The sequence below is a fragment of the Anolis carolinensis genome, chromosome 4 (assembly GCF_035594765.1).
Source record: "Anolis carolinensis isolate JA03-04 chromosome 4, rAnoCar3.1.pri, whole genome shotgun sequence".
NCBI classification, from domain to species: domain Eukaryota; kingdom Metazoa; phylum Chordata; class Lepidosauria; order Squamata; family Dactyloidae; genus Anolis; species Anolis carolinensis.
The window spans coordinates 110,639,290-110,655,154 of NC_085844.1; the positions used below are offsets into that span (position 1 = coordinate 110,639,290).

Below are 15,865 nucleotides of genomic sequence, written 5' to 3' on the forward strand. Positions count from 1 at the left end.
TTCCATCTTGAAGCAAAAGAATCATTTTTAACATCTTCCTAATAAAAGATTGCTCACTTTAAAGGTGTTTGAAGTCATTTGTTTTGTTCTTCAGCAGTTAATAAAAAGGAAATGAGATGTTCACCCATGGGAATATTCAAAATCTTTTATTACAGTCTGACATATTTATTTATATATTTTCCTTCATGTGCACTTATTGAAGATTCTCTTTGAAGAAGCAAGGTGACCTATTTTTAACTGTATGGTGCTCATCTTGATATATTAAAGAAAGCTACATTCAGACCCAACTAAAGTAACCCTTGAAGCAACTATATGTTCTAGAACTGATTTCTTCATGAATTTTATTCATAGTCCAAATCCTGCTAAACAGCTGTAAGAGAAATGGTACTGTCAGATTGAGATTCCTTCTACTGACTGAGAAGACATTAGGATCAGCATTCACTTGAGTTGAATTCTTTTGCACCCCTGACTGGTAATCTATCCCAGATGAAAGATGGGAGAGGTACTACCTTGTTGCTCTTTCTGGATCTTTCAGCAACTTTTGATACCATTCACCATGGTATCCTACTGGACCACTTGCAGTGAATGAGAGTAGGAAGCATTCTGTTGCAATAGTTCTGCTCCTATCTGTGAAATCAGTTCCAGAATGTAGCAGGGGAAATTTCCGTTAAGCCTTGTGGTCATAAAATTGTGGAACTCATAATATCTGGGCTATTCAATATCTTGGAGAAGCCACTGGGGGAGTTTGTAAGGAATTTTGGGGTGAGGTGCCAGCAGTGAAGTGACTGGCTTGACCTTGAAGGAACTGGGGGGCAGTGATGGCCGACAGGGAGTTCTGGCGTGGACTGGTCCATGAGGTCACAAAGAGTCGGAGACGACTAAACGATTGAGCAGCAGCAGCCAGCAGTATTGTCATTAAAGTAAGACAATTATGTGTTGGTGCTAGATCAGTGCTTGGAAGTTGTAAGGAGCTGGATGATGCCCAATAAATGTGAATCTAAATGCTGAAGAAATGGAGGTCACATGGATTGGTGGTTCCTGGGTCTGGATATTAGGTAAACTACCTGTCCTGTATAGGGTTGCACTTAAGAGGAATATCTGGTTCATAGTGCTTAGAACCAACTTTTCTGGACAGGAGTAACCTAGCCACAGTAGCCCATGCATTAGTAACCTTTTCCATTAAGCTATTGCAATGGATTCTAGAAGGGGGTTCCTTTAAATATAACTTGAAAACTGCAGCTAAAGCGAAATACAAAATACAGCAACTAAACTGTTCACCTGAATGTCAAGCAAAAAAAATCACATAATACATATTTTAAAGGAATTGCACTGATTAACAATATGTTTCTGGTCTGAATTCATGCTAATCATGACATTAACAGCTTAGACCATCAATTCTTGAATTTTGACCCATTTTTGAAGGAGAGCCCTGCCCAAGATCTGCTGGAGAAGCCTTTCCTGGTGTCCCATCAATCAGGGGAAATGCTGTGGGAGAATACAGGAGAGAGCCTTCTCTATCATGGCACCCCAGTTATGGAAGTCCCAATTGGTGCTAATGTTACTTTACTTTTATTATGATAAAAACACATTTATTCAGTAAAATGTATGGGGCTGAATTGATTTTATTCAATTGTTCGCATGTGCATTTTTTGTTTGCTTAAAAAACCTGTGTTCTCTGGATAGAGGGTAAAATAACAACAACAACTACTACTACTACTACTACTACCGTGTTTCCCCGAAAATAAGACAGTGTCTTATATTAATTTTTGCTCCCAAAGATACACTAGGTCTTATTTTCAGGGGATGTCTTATTTTTCCAAGAAGAAGAATTCACATTTATTGTTGAACAAAAAAATGAACATTTATTATATACTGTACAGTAGTTGTTATCACAAAGCAGCATAACCAGACAAACTGAATCCTATCAAGAATTTCTTGTTACTACCAATATTTCCATGTACAACACTCTATGGTACCTACATTTACCAATCCTGCATGCTCTGGTGTTCTGTTCGGCGGGCATGCTTCCAAACAAAAACTTTGCTAGGTCTTACTTTCAGGGGAGGACTTATATTTAGCAATTCAGAAAAACCTCTACTAGGTCTTATTTTCTGGGGATGTCTTATTTTAGGGGAAACAGGGTCCTACTTTATTCTTATATCCTGCCCCATCTCCCTGAAGGGACTTGGAGTGGCTTACATGGGGATCAAACCCAGTAAAACAAAACTAAAATATAACACCATAAAATACATTGCATTACAATAATTTTAAAACATATAAAACATGGATCCCCCATTGGCGTAGTGGGTTAAAGCCTTGTGACTTGCGTTGGGTTGCTTACCTGAAGGCTGCCAGGTTCTGCTCCAACCTGGGGAGAGTGCGGATGAGTTCCCTCTATCAGCTCCATCTCCATGCGGGGACATGAGAGAAGCCTCCCACAAGGTTGGAAAAAACATCAAAACATCTGGCATCCCCTGGGCAATGTCCTTGCAGACAGCCAATTATCTCACACCAGAAGTGACTTGCAGTTTCTCAAGTCACTCCTGACATGAAAAAAAATAAATAAAACATCATAAAACCATAAACCATCACCAACAACAACCAGTAGCCGAGCACAGTGGGCATGTTCAGAACTGAGAGGGTGGTGCAATGGCTTGTGCAATATACTACAAGGGTGGGACCGATAGTAAAATGAAAGAGCCAGATATAAGGTTAGGGCCAGAAGAGCCAAGTCAATTGTTGACCAGATTAATCAAAGGCACATTGGAACATTGGAATTTTGGTTGATGAATAGTTTAAAACCTTACAAAACTTAGGTCTAGAGTTTCACAATTGAAGTAAAACATTACCAAAACACCTGTCAGATAGCATTGATGTCCAATAAAATTTGCTGAAATTAATAAAATGTTACAGGGAGACTAAAATGAAAAGAATTCTAATTTATATTTGGATGGACTGGCTTAAGATACACACATTTTGGGAATCGGTAATAACATATTTTCTCTAGAACGATAATCCCAAATATAACTTACTCAGTAATTTTATCAATTTTCATTCAAGATAATACAGGGCAGCAGAAGAATAACTTTGTTTTCCGTTTATTATTTTTTAAAATAGAAATCCATCTCCCTACCATAGAACAAGCCAAATCTTTTATCTAGGGATGTATTTCTTCTTTGCTTATCAAAGGAAGCAATGAGGAATTTTAGCAATTTTGCCTTCTCCAATTCTTCTAATAGCTTTAGCATACTTGGGAACTCAAGTTTTGTCTTTTTTTGTAGGAAGTCTATACTTTTTGTGTATTCTCCTATTTCCATTTTCCATGCTTCCTGCTAAAAGAAAGTTTTTAAAAACACAATTTTAAAATCTGTTTGCAATTGAGGACTAATTTTCAAAAACAATATTCACATAGAATTGCTTCGCACATAATTTTTTTCTGTGAAAATGAACTGCATTTTTTTGGTACAGAACAGGACTCAAACTTAGAATATTCTGATCAGTGTAGAATTCTTCCCACGAGAGTCTCTTAACACTTGAAAAATATGGGTGTTTTTGCAATGTTTTAAACAGTTTGTCTTCTCTACTCTGGAGAAATGGAGTATTTAGTTTCACAGCCTGTCTTAATAATGTTTAATACCTTAGGGACTTAAAAAAATCTTAAACAAGAGGAAGAGATGAAAACAGAGCAATATGTGGAACAATATATGCACATTTTGTTATATACCTACTTTTTAGGAAGTGCTATTTTGTAATATAAAAGTGATAAGATACATCCAATCCTTTGCAAGAAACAATATTTTGTACTGTAGTAGACACTCATGAAGTACACCTTTCAAATGCAATTATTACTCATAATAATACACATGAAACTTATTGAGCCAGAATACAGCATTTCAAATTATTGTAGACCTTCTGGGGGGAAAATGCAAGAATCTATACATAGAATCAAAGAATTAACAAAAAGCTAGTACAATGGAGGTAAAAGTCCAGACACACCATATGCTAAAGGTTGTGTAAAATCATAACAGTCCCAATTACTGAATGAAGCTACATGTGAAGCAAAAGAATGGTGATGGTTGACAGCCATCTACAAAGTAAAAAGAGACGACATCATTATTCTAAATGTTTCCCTTTAAAAGCTTCTCTCCTTAATGAGCTTTGCTGAGAGAAATAATTCTCCCCGCACCTAATTTCCCTAGCAGAATGAAGCTTTGGGAATGGAAAAGAAAGAGAGGAAAGATGGACATATCAGAGCAAATGCATTTTTTGTTATGTCTTGTATGTCTTCAAAAAAGGTGGGGAGAGAGTAACAACCATAAATGAAAACATTATCATTGTGATAAACTGAGAGTTTCAGAAATGTTGGAGTTAATTTAGGCCCCTTATACACTGTTTTATACCCCAGGATCTGATCCCAAGTTATCTGTTTTGGATTATATGAGTCTACACTGCCATATAATATGAGATAAGCAGATATGGGACCAGATCCTAGGATATAAGGACTCCTTAAAATCAGGGAGGAAATGAATTAAAATAACCCACTTTCAGTCACTATCTCCAATGCAAAACCCCGACTTTCCTTCGAGGGCTGACTAGATGCCATCCAGGTTCAACCAAAGGCTCAAGCCCCACTTTCCCCAAAAAACCTTAGTTTTTTAGACCTGTAAAGACATTCAGACGTGGGAGGGGAGGAGGAGGGAAATCTCTCCTCCCCTACCCACCTCCTGATACACCATTTTTGTGTGTCAGGAGTACTCTGCAGAGGGGCATGCATTCCCAGCAGACCCCTCTGGTACATTTTAAGGGGTAAATGGGGGCTGTAGGGGAGAGTGTGGGCTCCCTCCCACTCCTTTTGGCTGCAGAAGCCAAAGAACTGGGATGGCTGTGGGGATTGACCCCGGGATCGCAGAAGTAGACCTGGGAGTCAATCCCCACAGGCTCAGCACCTGGAAAGGTCTGGACCTTAGCTTAAGGTACAGATATTTTCAGGTGTCAAATTAATGTGATATCATAATGTGAGTAAACTGGATTAAAAAAATCACTTTTACCTGAGGCATCGTTTGGACACCTCCAGTAAAAGTGAGACAGGTCTCACATTTTGGGTCTGTCAGGAAGGGCCCTTAATTTCAAGAGGTTTGAGCATGGGGCTATGGTCTTGTTTTACACTGCCATATAAATTCCCAGTGGCGAAGTGTGTTAAAGCACTGAGCTGCTGAACTTGCAGACCGAAAGGTCCCAGCTTCAAATCCCGGGAGCGGAGTGAGCGCCCGCTGTTGCTCCAGCTTCTGCCAACCTAGCAGTTCGAAAACATGCCAATGTGAGTAGATCAATAGGTACCTCTCAGGCGGAAAGGTAACGGCGCTCCATGCAGTCATGCTGGCCACATGACCTTGGAGGTGTCTACGGACAATGCTGACTCTTCGGCTTAGAAATGGAGATGAGCACCAACCCCCAAAGTCAGACATGACTGGACTTAACGTCAGGGGAAACCTTTACCTTACCTTTACTATAAAATCCAGACTATCTGCTTTGAACTGGATTATATGGCAGTGTAGACTCATATAATCCAGTTCAAAGTAGATAATCTGGATTGTTTGCTTTCAAAATTTGGATTATATGGCAGTGTAGAAGGGACCAGAGTCAGCACTTCTTGAAATGTGTGCAGAATGGATCCGGAACCCTCAACTGTGGATATGCCTGGGGGAAAATATGCATGTTCCTAATTTGTGAAAAACATGCTTAGCATACTTAAAAGCAGTACAAAGAATAAGTAAACATTAAATATAAGCAGCATCAACATCTACAGAAAATTTTAAAAAATGGATGTATTTGTTTGCATTTATAATATGCCTCATATCCTAGTTTCAGGGAAAGGTAGAAGTAAGGAAATTGGAGAAGACAAGAGGAAAAGGATATTGTCCTCAAAGTTGTTGGGTTTTTTTAAAAAAGAAAAAAAACCAGTGAACTAAGCATGGACAGGACATGAAAAGGAATAAAATGGACTGCACACACCTGCATCCTTAATGGGGATATCTATAGACATTCAATTCAAACCGCTAGATATCTGATCATGAATTTTACCTTTTTTAATTAAATGGATCCACTTCTCTAATTTTGCAGGTGGACAGAAAAGGAGTTCATAATGGATCAAAATGAGTACTTCTTAGGTGGCTATATAAATTGGCCCTGAGGTTTAGGCTTTACTGAGGATTGGCTCCTCTTGTATGGTAGAGCCTGTGGGCTTTATGTCTTCCCTTCTTAACAGATTTTCTTTTATCCACTCCTTTCTCAGAAGGATAAAAATACTATTGAAGGTCGTGCCGCTCTCTCGACAAACCTGTTTCCTCCACTGTGGATTTCTTAAGCAGCTTTGAGGCTTAAGTGGCTTCAGCGAGAACAGCAGAGCAACAGTGTGGAACTACTCTGAAGCGCTCTCCTATTATTTTATAGGTTTAAACCTTTATTAAATTTACAAATGATGCACTGCCTTATTTCCACCCTCCAGGTGTTTGGAAATATGATGCTACCATGAAAAATTAATTTGCATTTAAGCAAGCCCAAAGCAGCTTTAATTTAATTAGTGAGAACAATTTTTAAATAATGCTTTTACTGATAATTCCACAGTTTTAGCTGTGGAACCTGAAGGCAGACAATAATACTATGAGGAAATGTCCAGACAATAATATTGTTAGGAACTCTCTGTCCTGAAGATCATTATTCTTTTTGAGTTTTTTTAAAAAAACATAAAGTTTGGAACTAGTGCTATCAGGGCAGAGCTTCCTAATTTGTGATGCGCAAAAGTAAGCTTGATCCACAGGGACTCTATCAATGTCCTGGTTTTGCTTCTGGAAGCCAAACATCTGGCATATAACATTATATGGTTAATGGATTGTGGCTGAATTGAGGATTGTAGGTCATGCTGATTTTTTTTTTAAAGAAACAATAAATAAAATCTTTCAGTTCAATGAGAGTGATATTTTCAGGGGACACATTTCAGTGATGCGGATAAACAAAAGGCAAAAGGAATCAGAAGGAGAAACTGTTAATTAGGAATAGATGAATCTCTTACATTGGTTTTGTCAAATTTCCCATTTCTCCCAATAGAGGTTCATTTTAGTTTGCATACATTTCAGTATGCATTTATGTGACACTGCCAGAAAAGTACACATGCAAATTACAGTTTGACCCCCATAGTCACAGGAAAAGCACCCATGATTTTCCCCACTCACATTCAACAAAATATGTAACCTCTAGAAATTTTCTAGGTTCTCCAGGTGATTCTTCTGGAAATTACCATAGACTCACTTTGAAGGACCTATCAAGTCCCTAGAGGTGATACTTCTCTAGGAAGTTTCTTGGGTCTCTGATGTGACTATATGATAACTTCAAGCAGAAGCTGTTCAGGAAGATATTCCCTGCAAATGCCAATGGAGGTATACTGTGTTTGTGGATGGATAGATAGCTAGATAGTCTGGGAGTGTGAATATTAGTATACATGACAATCACAATCCGTTCTCACTTTTCCATGTTTTTCTCTAATACAATACAGACATCCTTGTTAGATTATGAATTTTGTACTAATGTACTGAGTTTCAAACCAGAATGCTAACTTCAGAAAATATGGATTTCATCGGTATGTTCTGATATAGCTTCAGCAGTTCCAACTTTAGTAAGCGTATTCCAAAATGTCAATTTGATTAATTTCTCTATGTCCCAACAATTAATTCAACACTTCTTTTTAACTAAATATTGAAAATGTAGTATGAAAAATGACAGTTTTTGAAGAAGAAGGCTGACTTTGCTGGATGCTGAATACGGATGGGGAAGAAATTGCTGTTAATGATTTACCAGTTGAGAAAAAAAAAAAAAAACAGGAAACCCAGTTGGGAAGACTAACATTGAAGAGAAAAAAATTGTGCAGTTTTCCAATGGTTTTTTTGGAAAACATTTAGAGGTGTGCGAAACGGCAAAAATTTGTTTTGAATTTCATTTTGAAATTCAGATGGGCTCTGTTTCACCTTTAAAATATGTCAAAAACTTCAAGGGGGTGGGGCATTTTGTGTAAGCTGCCCCAAGTCCTGTTTGGAGAGAGGTCAGGATATAAATCAAGTGGATTCTTCTTCTTCTTCTTCTTCTTCTTCTTCTTCTTCTTCTTCTTCTTATTATTATTATTATTATTATTATTATTATTATTTTGTTTTGAATCCACATTTCTGAAGTTTTGTTATAGTTTTGTTAGTTTTGTTCCATTGGTGGCAAGGGGTGAAATTTAGAGGCTTGTTTCTCCATCATTTTTATTACTATCAGGATGAAACTTGGGACACTTGTAGAACAATCTTACCACTGTAAGCCTCCCAAGTTTCAGAATGCTTAACTCCTGAACTGAGTTTTGGGGACTTTATTTTTTTACAAATATTTTTTGTAAAAAAAAAAAAAACCTATAAGAGGGATCTCCTTGAACAATGGGGATGACACAACATATTTAGGGCATTGTTCCTCCCAAGTTTCAGAACATTTCACTCATGCATTGATTTTTTTTTTATTTTTTTAAACATGTTTCTCTTTTCTACTGAGAGAAGGAGACAGCTTGCGGGGGGGGGGGGGGAACAGATGCAGCAGGTGGCAAGGATTTCTTGACTTGAAGTTTCTTCACAACAGGGGAGGAAAATGGATGGGACAACCAGCCCTGTGACTGGCTGAGGAAGAACATGTGATGCAGCAAGTTTAGCTGCACTCAACCCTATCATCCCCAGTGAGAGATTGTTTGCTTCAATTTGGAAAAATGGTTAGGATACACTAATGAAATTAAGGAACTTTCCCAGAGATCCGTTTTGTTTTATTTGAGTTGGGGGGGTGGTGGTGCTTCAATGTTTTATTTCAGCGGTTTATATCTATGAAGTGCTGAATTTGTCTAAAACCCGAAATGACGTCCGATGTTTTGTACACCTCTAACATTTATGTCCCAAAATACATGAATTCAAAAACACAATTTGAAGGAAAAAACTCCTAAAGTATCACTATTTCCAAGGACACACACTGTTTTCTGTAAAAGCATTATTTTTGTGCAAAACACACAATTTTCATAGGAAAGTCTGTTTTTTTTGTTTTCCCCCAAAAAACACTGTGAACAAAAAAGTGTAACATGATGAAATAAAGAAATAAACTTAAAAGAAACACCAAGGATTTTCAGTATTATTTTTAAAAGTCTCAATTGGCTTTCTGTCATTAATGCCAACTATTTTTTTTCCTGATATATTATTAATCCATAAAATCTATACAATTCAGAGATGCAACATGTTTTTTATCCATGTTGGAAATGCATGTGCCTTATGCATTTGACAGGCACAAATGGAGGACAATTTCATTCCAATATTGTTCTAGAATTTTCAAAGGACAATGAATGTCATATCCTACAAGAAAGAACTTGAGAGTTTTTAAAAATGAATGTAGGAGTATTTTCTCAGCCCTACATGTGTCCCACTGAGCTATCTTAGCTGAGCAGACATTTATAACACTAAGTAAAATTCTTTGTAATAGCTCTATCTCTACACCTACCCAAAACTGCAACAAACAAACTTTCAAGTGGTTATCAGTCACCTGGCCAGTCACAATATATATTCAATGTTTTTACTCAGTTGGGCAAGTCACATTATCTGCCCTTCTCTATTATCTGACACCTTTGACTCATTTCATATATATTCTAAAGGTCTAAAAACACCAACTGTACTCAACGTGTTCAGCATATCCCTCATTTTGTTTCAATCAATTTTTTATGTTGCCCTTTCTATTGTACTTTATTGGTTTAATTTAAACTGGCAATATCTGTTACTGAATTTTACGGTATTTATGAGAAGTTCTTTTATATATTCATTAAACTTTACCCTTCTCATTAAGCAGTCAGTGTTTTTCAGCCAAAATCTGTATTTTAAAAAGATAAGATAAATATTTCATTTAAATGGTGCCTTTCTATACCAAACCCCTTGCCCCTGAAACCCAAACGATTTATGCGGTGAAATAAATCTCTATTCGGATGCTCAATTTTTCCACCCACTATATTCTGTGACAGTCAGAAAATGATAGTTAAGTCTGCCTTTGCCTGTGAACAACTTGGCATTAATATAGTGCATGTAATAAAATAGTCCATGTGTATCATAATTCCTCCAAAGAGTTCATTTCAGGTTTACTTACATGCATTCACATCTTTGATATTTTAATAGATTTTTTAAAAATCATATATTTAAATGAAATTGGAGAAAATCAGCACAGTTCTTGTATTTTAGACTTTTTCCTCTGTTGTGTATGAAGGAAGTGAAAGGCTTTTAATTACATATGAGCTAATATAAAGCCTGTACAAAAGTTGTGAATTTCCCGAAAGGTAGAATAATATTTCACTACTTATAAGAATAGTGAAATGTGCTGTCATGAAGCAAAGACAGCATTTTACACTTTAATTATGTATGGATGGTAAGTGTGCATGTTTGTGTCACAGTTATGCGGAATCTCCTCAGTAAACTGAAAGTAATTTAACTTATTGATAATGTCCATCTCCTTAGGGCTAAATAAGAATGTGATAATATTTAACTTTTGGGTATTATGAAGTTTCCTAAACTTTTGTACTTGTGCTGAAAAGGGGAAGTCTGGGATAGGGATTTATATTTGAATACAGCCTATTTTATATCCACAGCCACTGGTGCATTTTTACTGAATTTTTAAATAGGGTTTTATCATGTTTTGTGTAAAATTGTTATGTACATTTACATTGTTATTTTATTTGGTCACATACTGTTGTATTTTATGTGTGCTGCACTTTTGTGTGCTTTTGTGAGCTGCCCCGAGTCCCTTTGGGGAGATGGTGGCGGGATATAAATACAGTTTTATTATTTATTATTATTTATAAACTCTTTTGATACTCCAGAAATTCTCTCAGCTGTACACTGGAAACATTACCAATTTAGTAAGGCAGGGAGCCCCAGGTGGCTCAGGAGATTAAACCGCTGAGCTGCTGAAAATGCGGACCAAAAGATTGGCGGTTCGAATCCAGGGAGCGGGATGAGCTCCTACTATTAGTCCCAGGTTCTGCCAACCTAGCAGTTCAGAAACATGCAAATGTGAGTAGATCAGTAGGTACCACTCCGGCTGGAAGGTAACAGCGCTCCATGCAGTTATGCTGGCCACATGACCTTGGAGGTGTCTATGGACAACGCCGGCTCTTCGGCTTAGAAATGGAGATGAGCACCAACCCCCAGAGTCGGACACGACCATACTTAATGTCAGGGGAAAACCTGATTACTCTTATCATTTTACTTTTTAAGTGCATTAAAATGTCCCAGTTTGTCTCCCCTTCTCTGAATTTCTCTGAAATGCATAAGTAATTTTAACTCAATTAAGTGAGCAAAAGGAAACAAAATGAGAGAAGAGGAGAGGTACAGGCAAAGTCCTGCAGCCTCTTCTGGCATCTGTGCCCTTTCTTAATTAATAACTTTTACCATATTGAACACATTCTGATCTTACTTTGCCACAGATATCCTAGTTTTCATCTGTGAAATGTTGGAGGACATTTAGCTTCCTTCATAAATGTAACTTGCTTAATCAAAGGAGACACTTCCAAGTCCATGTTGAAATATTTATTTTTATATTTTGGCTGATCGATTGATTTATGACCTTGCCTTTCTTTCAAAATGGGTCTGGATGCAGTTTACAACTTAATGAAATATAAAGTGATGGGAGGCATATATCACTCCTCAGTCCAGTCTTGTTGCTTTTGACAATTCACATGAAGACAAAAATGGCTCCTGCAAAGCCTCACTGCCTTGTGCTCTTTCCCTTTACAGATTGTGGAAGAAACCATGTACTTGTCCTGGATTTTCAAAATTCTTCTTCAAGGTTTGATGTGCTTATTTTTTGAGCTTTGCTTGTAGTGTGTCCTCTAAACTTCTTTGATATTTGGGGCGCTTTTCGTTGGTTATCCTTTATAAAGTTAGTGAAGTACAACAGGACCAAAGAATAAAGAAACCAGACACAGAAGATGGGATATAATGAGGACAACTTTATTGACGATTACCTATTTAATTGTTTTTAGTGATAAGCAAATCTAAATGGGGAAATCAATTTGAGGTAAAAGCAGCAGGAGCAGTCAATCTTCCCAGATCAGAGCTCCCAGCCTTCCCTGGGCAAAAACACCATAGTTCCTGAGAGGAATCTCTTAAAGTTAACATTGTTCCTCGGTCTAGCTAATAAACCAGAAGACTACCCCAAACCACTTTGTCCCCTGCTGAGGACAAAAGACCCAGAGACCAGCCCTAAGGGCAGGAAGTTTTTTTTTCCACTCCCAAAAGCACATGATACACAGGAGGAGTTCCAAATTCCCATCCTACACAAATTTATGTATTTATTTATTTACAGTATTTATATTCCGGCCTTCTCACCCCGAAGGGGACTCAGGGCGGATCACAATGTACACATACATGGCAAACATTCAATGCCATATGAACATAGAGACAGAGACACAGACACAATTTAACCTTCTCCAGCTTCTAGCTTCCTGAGGATATGCTCGATTCCGGCCACAGGGGGAGCAGCTGCTTCATCATCCACTGTGACACCTTGATGGATATATATATCCTCATTCCAAACATTGCTGGATGATTTTTATGGTGTTGTAAGTTAGTTAAATTAACCTCCCCACATAAGTGGTCCCTAAATTTCCTACTTGATATATGCAACTATCTTTCAGGTTGCTTAGGTCAACACTGAGCAGAGCTAATTTTTTTAATTTTAATGATTGGGTGCTCACTCTGACACAGGCTGGTCTCGAACTCATGACCTCTTGGTCATAGTGATTTATTGCAGCTGGCTATTAACCAGCCTGAGCCACAGCCCGGCCAGAAGTTGTATTACTAGTTCATATCTCCCTCCAATACCTACCATGGAGGCACCACTCTTAGTCAAGTGTCCATGACAATATAAGATTGGTAAATAAAAAAATTGATATAGGTAGGAGGGGAAATTTTCACCCATCCCCATAGCAATAAAAGCTACCATATTTGTAGAACCCTGCTCTATGCCTGCGAAATGTGGACTGTCTACAGACGTCACACCAAACTCCTGGAGCGTTTCCATCAGCGTTGCCTCAGGAAAATCCTGCAAATCTCTTGGGAAGACAGGTAGACAAATGTCAGCATGCTGGAAGAAGCAAAGAGCACCAGCATTGAAGCAATGCTCCTACGCCATCAACTCCGCTGGACTGGCCACGTTGACCGAATGCCCGATCACCGTCTCCCAAAGCAGTTACTCTACTCCAAACTCAAGAATGGGAAACGGAATGTTGGTGGGCAGGAAAAGAGATTTAAAGATAGGCTCAAAGCCAACCTTAAAAACTGTGGCATAGACACTGAGAACTGGGAAGCCCTGGCCCTTGAGCGCTCTAATTGGAGGTCAGCTGTGACCAGCAGTGCTGCGGAGTTCGAAGAGGCACGAACGGAGGGCTTAAGGGAGAAACGTGCCAAGAGGAAGGAGCGTCAAACTAACCCCGACCGGGACCGCCTTCCACCTGGAAACCGATGTCCTCACTGCGGGAGAATATGCGGGTCAAGAATAGGTCTCTTCAGCCACCTAAGAACCCACCCCCAATTCACCAAGGATGGAAGACAATCGTCCTAGAGCTATGAGGGATCGCCTAAGTAAGACCATATTTACTTGAGTGTAGTGAACCATCAAATGTAATGTGCACCTCAGTTTTGAAAAGTCACATGACAAGAAATGGATTTACCCTCAAATGTAATGTACCTAACATAGCACATCAGGTAAGCAGGTAGCATGAATGAGGTTGTTTGGGAAGCCACATGCTCAATTCAGACCAAGACTAGTGAACTTGCCAGTTTCATATGATTTCCAACTGACCTCATTCACAAGGCCTTTAAAACAAGGGGGAGTTTTTGAAGGTCTCATGAATAAGGCCAGTTGGGAACTGCATGAGACTAAGCCTAGGGGGTGGAGGTGGGGAGAGACCCTAAGGACTACCTGGGAGGAAAGACCTAATAAGTACCAGGAATGACTGTGTCATCAGCCAGGTACTCCTCCTCCTTTTCTAGGTGCCACAGAGTCTTGAGGCTGCCACCACTATTGGGAACACATGCCTCCCTCCTTGTATGGCCTCCTGGGTTCCTATGGGTGGATATATGTGCTCAATTCTAACATGACATTGAATGTAATGCATATGTCAATTTGGCAATGTAAGTTAGCCAAAGAAAAGTGAGAATTAGACGTGAGTAAATTATACTCTACAAGGAGGGAGGGAGGTGAGTTGGAGAAATCCAAGAAAAAATATGGAAGGCGAGTCCCCCTCTTAAGAACAAGTTAGACCCCATCCCTTCCCCATCCACCTGGCACATGGTACCAGAACGCATTTACAGCTGCTCTCCATCCTCATAAGGATAGCGAAATGTTTTCCCACCCTCTGTTAATCTATGGTGTGGAAAATGCATTAAAGCCTAACAATCTGATGAGAAGATCCAATACTTTGCCTAATCCATAAAAAACCAAGCAGAGGACTCTAAAGGGCTCATGAAATTTTCCATTCACCCTCTTCCAACAGCATGGATACATCCTTTCAATTGCAATATTTTATAGACTTTGAGATGAAGATCATTCCCTTTTCAAAATTATTGTTAAAATTTGTGAATATTGATTGTATCTTCTAACAAGGTGTGAGAAGTGCATAAAAAAGAAATTACAAGAAAATTTTTCTGTATATAGGTAAATTAAAGGTTTCCCCTGACGTTAAGTCCAGTCATGTCTGACTCTGGGGGTTGGTGCTCATCTCCATTTCTAAGCCGAAGAGCCGGCGTTGTCTGTAGACACCTCCAAGGTCATGTGACCGGCATGACTGCATGGAGCGCTGTTACCTTCCCGCCGGAGCAGTACCTATTGATCTACTCATATTGGCATATTTTCGAACTGCTAGGTTGGCAAGAGCTGGAGCTAACAGCGGGCGCTCAAGCCGCTCCCAGGATTTGAACCTGGGACCTTTCGGTCTGCAAGTTCAGCAGCTCAGCGCTTTAACGCACTTCGCCACTGGGGCTCCAACCTTTTAATACATTGTATCAATTTGATAAATTTTGTGTAATTTGTATCTTTTAAACTGTGAACTGTATCTATTTCTCTTATGAAATGTATATAAACTTCGCCACCTGGGCTTCAAATAGTACATACAGTACTTGTAAATGAGCAAATCTAGAAATATTCAATGTTTTGACTTGCAACATAGATTTATCCTGTTTAGAAATGGAGACAAACATTTTGGAATGTCAGTCGTCTGGCATGTTCCGATAGAGAAAAATCTAGTTTAAAGGCAAACATAATGGCTATTGATTTCTCTGGAGTATAAACAAAACTAATTTTTTAAAGATTGTAGCTCTAATCTAAACAGAAAGTTAACTCTTGCATATACACACATCGCCACCTTGCCTAGTTCTCAGCCTTAAGTAGATTGTCATGGAGTTCCCCCCTACATTGTTTCCTAGAATATTTTAGGTGGGGTTGCAAAAATGTAAAATTATAAGAAACATTATGGGAAATTTTATGGTAATGGAGAGAACAGAACACCTTGTGTGATGGATTGCCAGGGAGAGAAGTAAAGCCTATTTTTACTGTAATGTCAAAAAGTTGTCAAAACTCCACATATAATTTTAAAATATGCTCTTAAGATACTGGGGAAAACTAAAAAAGGTTAAGGCTTTTCAGCTAAGATGGAGAGTGATTGATATGCGTAAGACAGATTAGGGGTAAAAAATGAATTGGAATCATTGTTCTTGTGCAAGATACTTGATATAGTAACAAGAAGCCATAATTGACAATGGATAATGGG

At 38.5% G+C, this 15,865-nt stretch overlaps 1 long non-coding RNA gene across 1 annotated transcript in view; it reads left to right on the plus strand.

Annotated features, from left to right (window-relative positions):
* Positions 1 to 13,085, plus strand: part of LOC103279392 (uncharacterized) — a 62,583-nt gene extending 49,498 nt beyond the window's left edge. Inside the window, exon 4 of the long non-coding RNA XR_506750.2 lies at positions 11,832 to 13,085. This is a non-coding gene — a long non-coding RNA (uncharacterized LOC103279392). The remainder of the gene's footprint in view (positions 1 to 11,831) is intronic.
* The last annotated feature ends 2,780 nt before the right edge of the window (positions 13,086 to 15,865 follow it).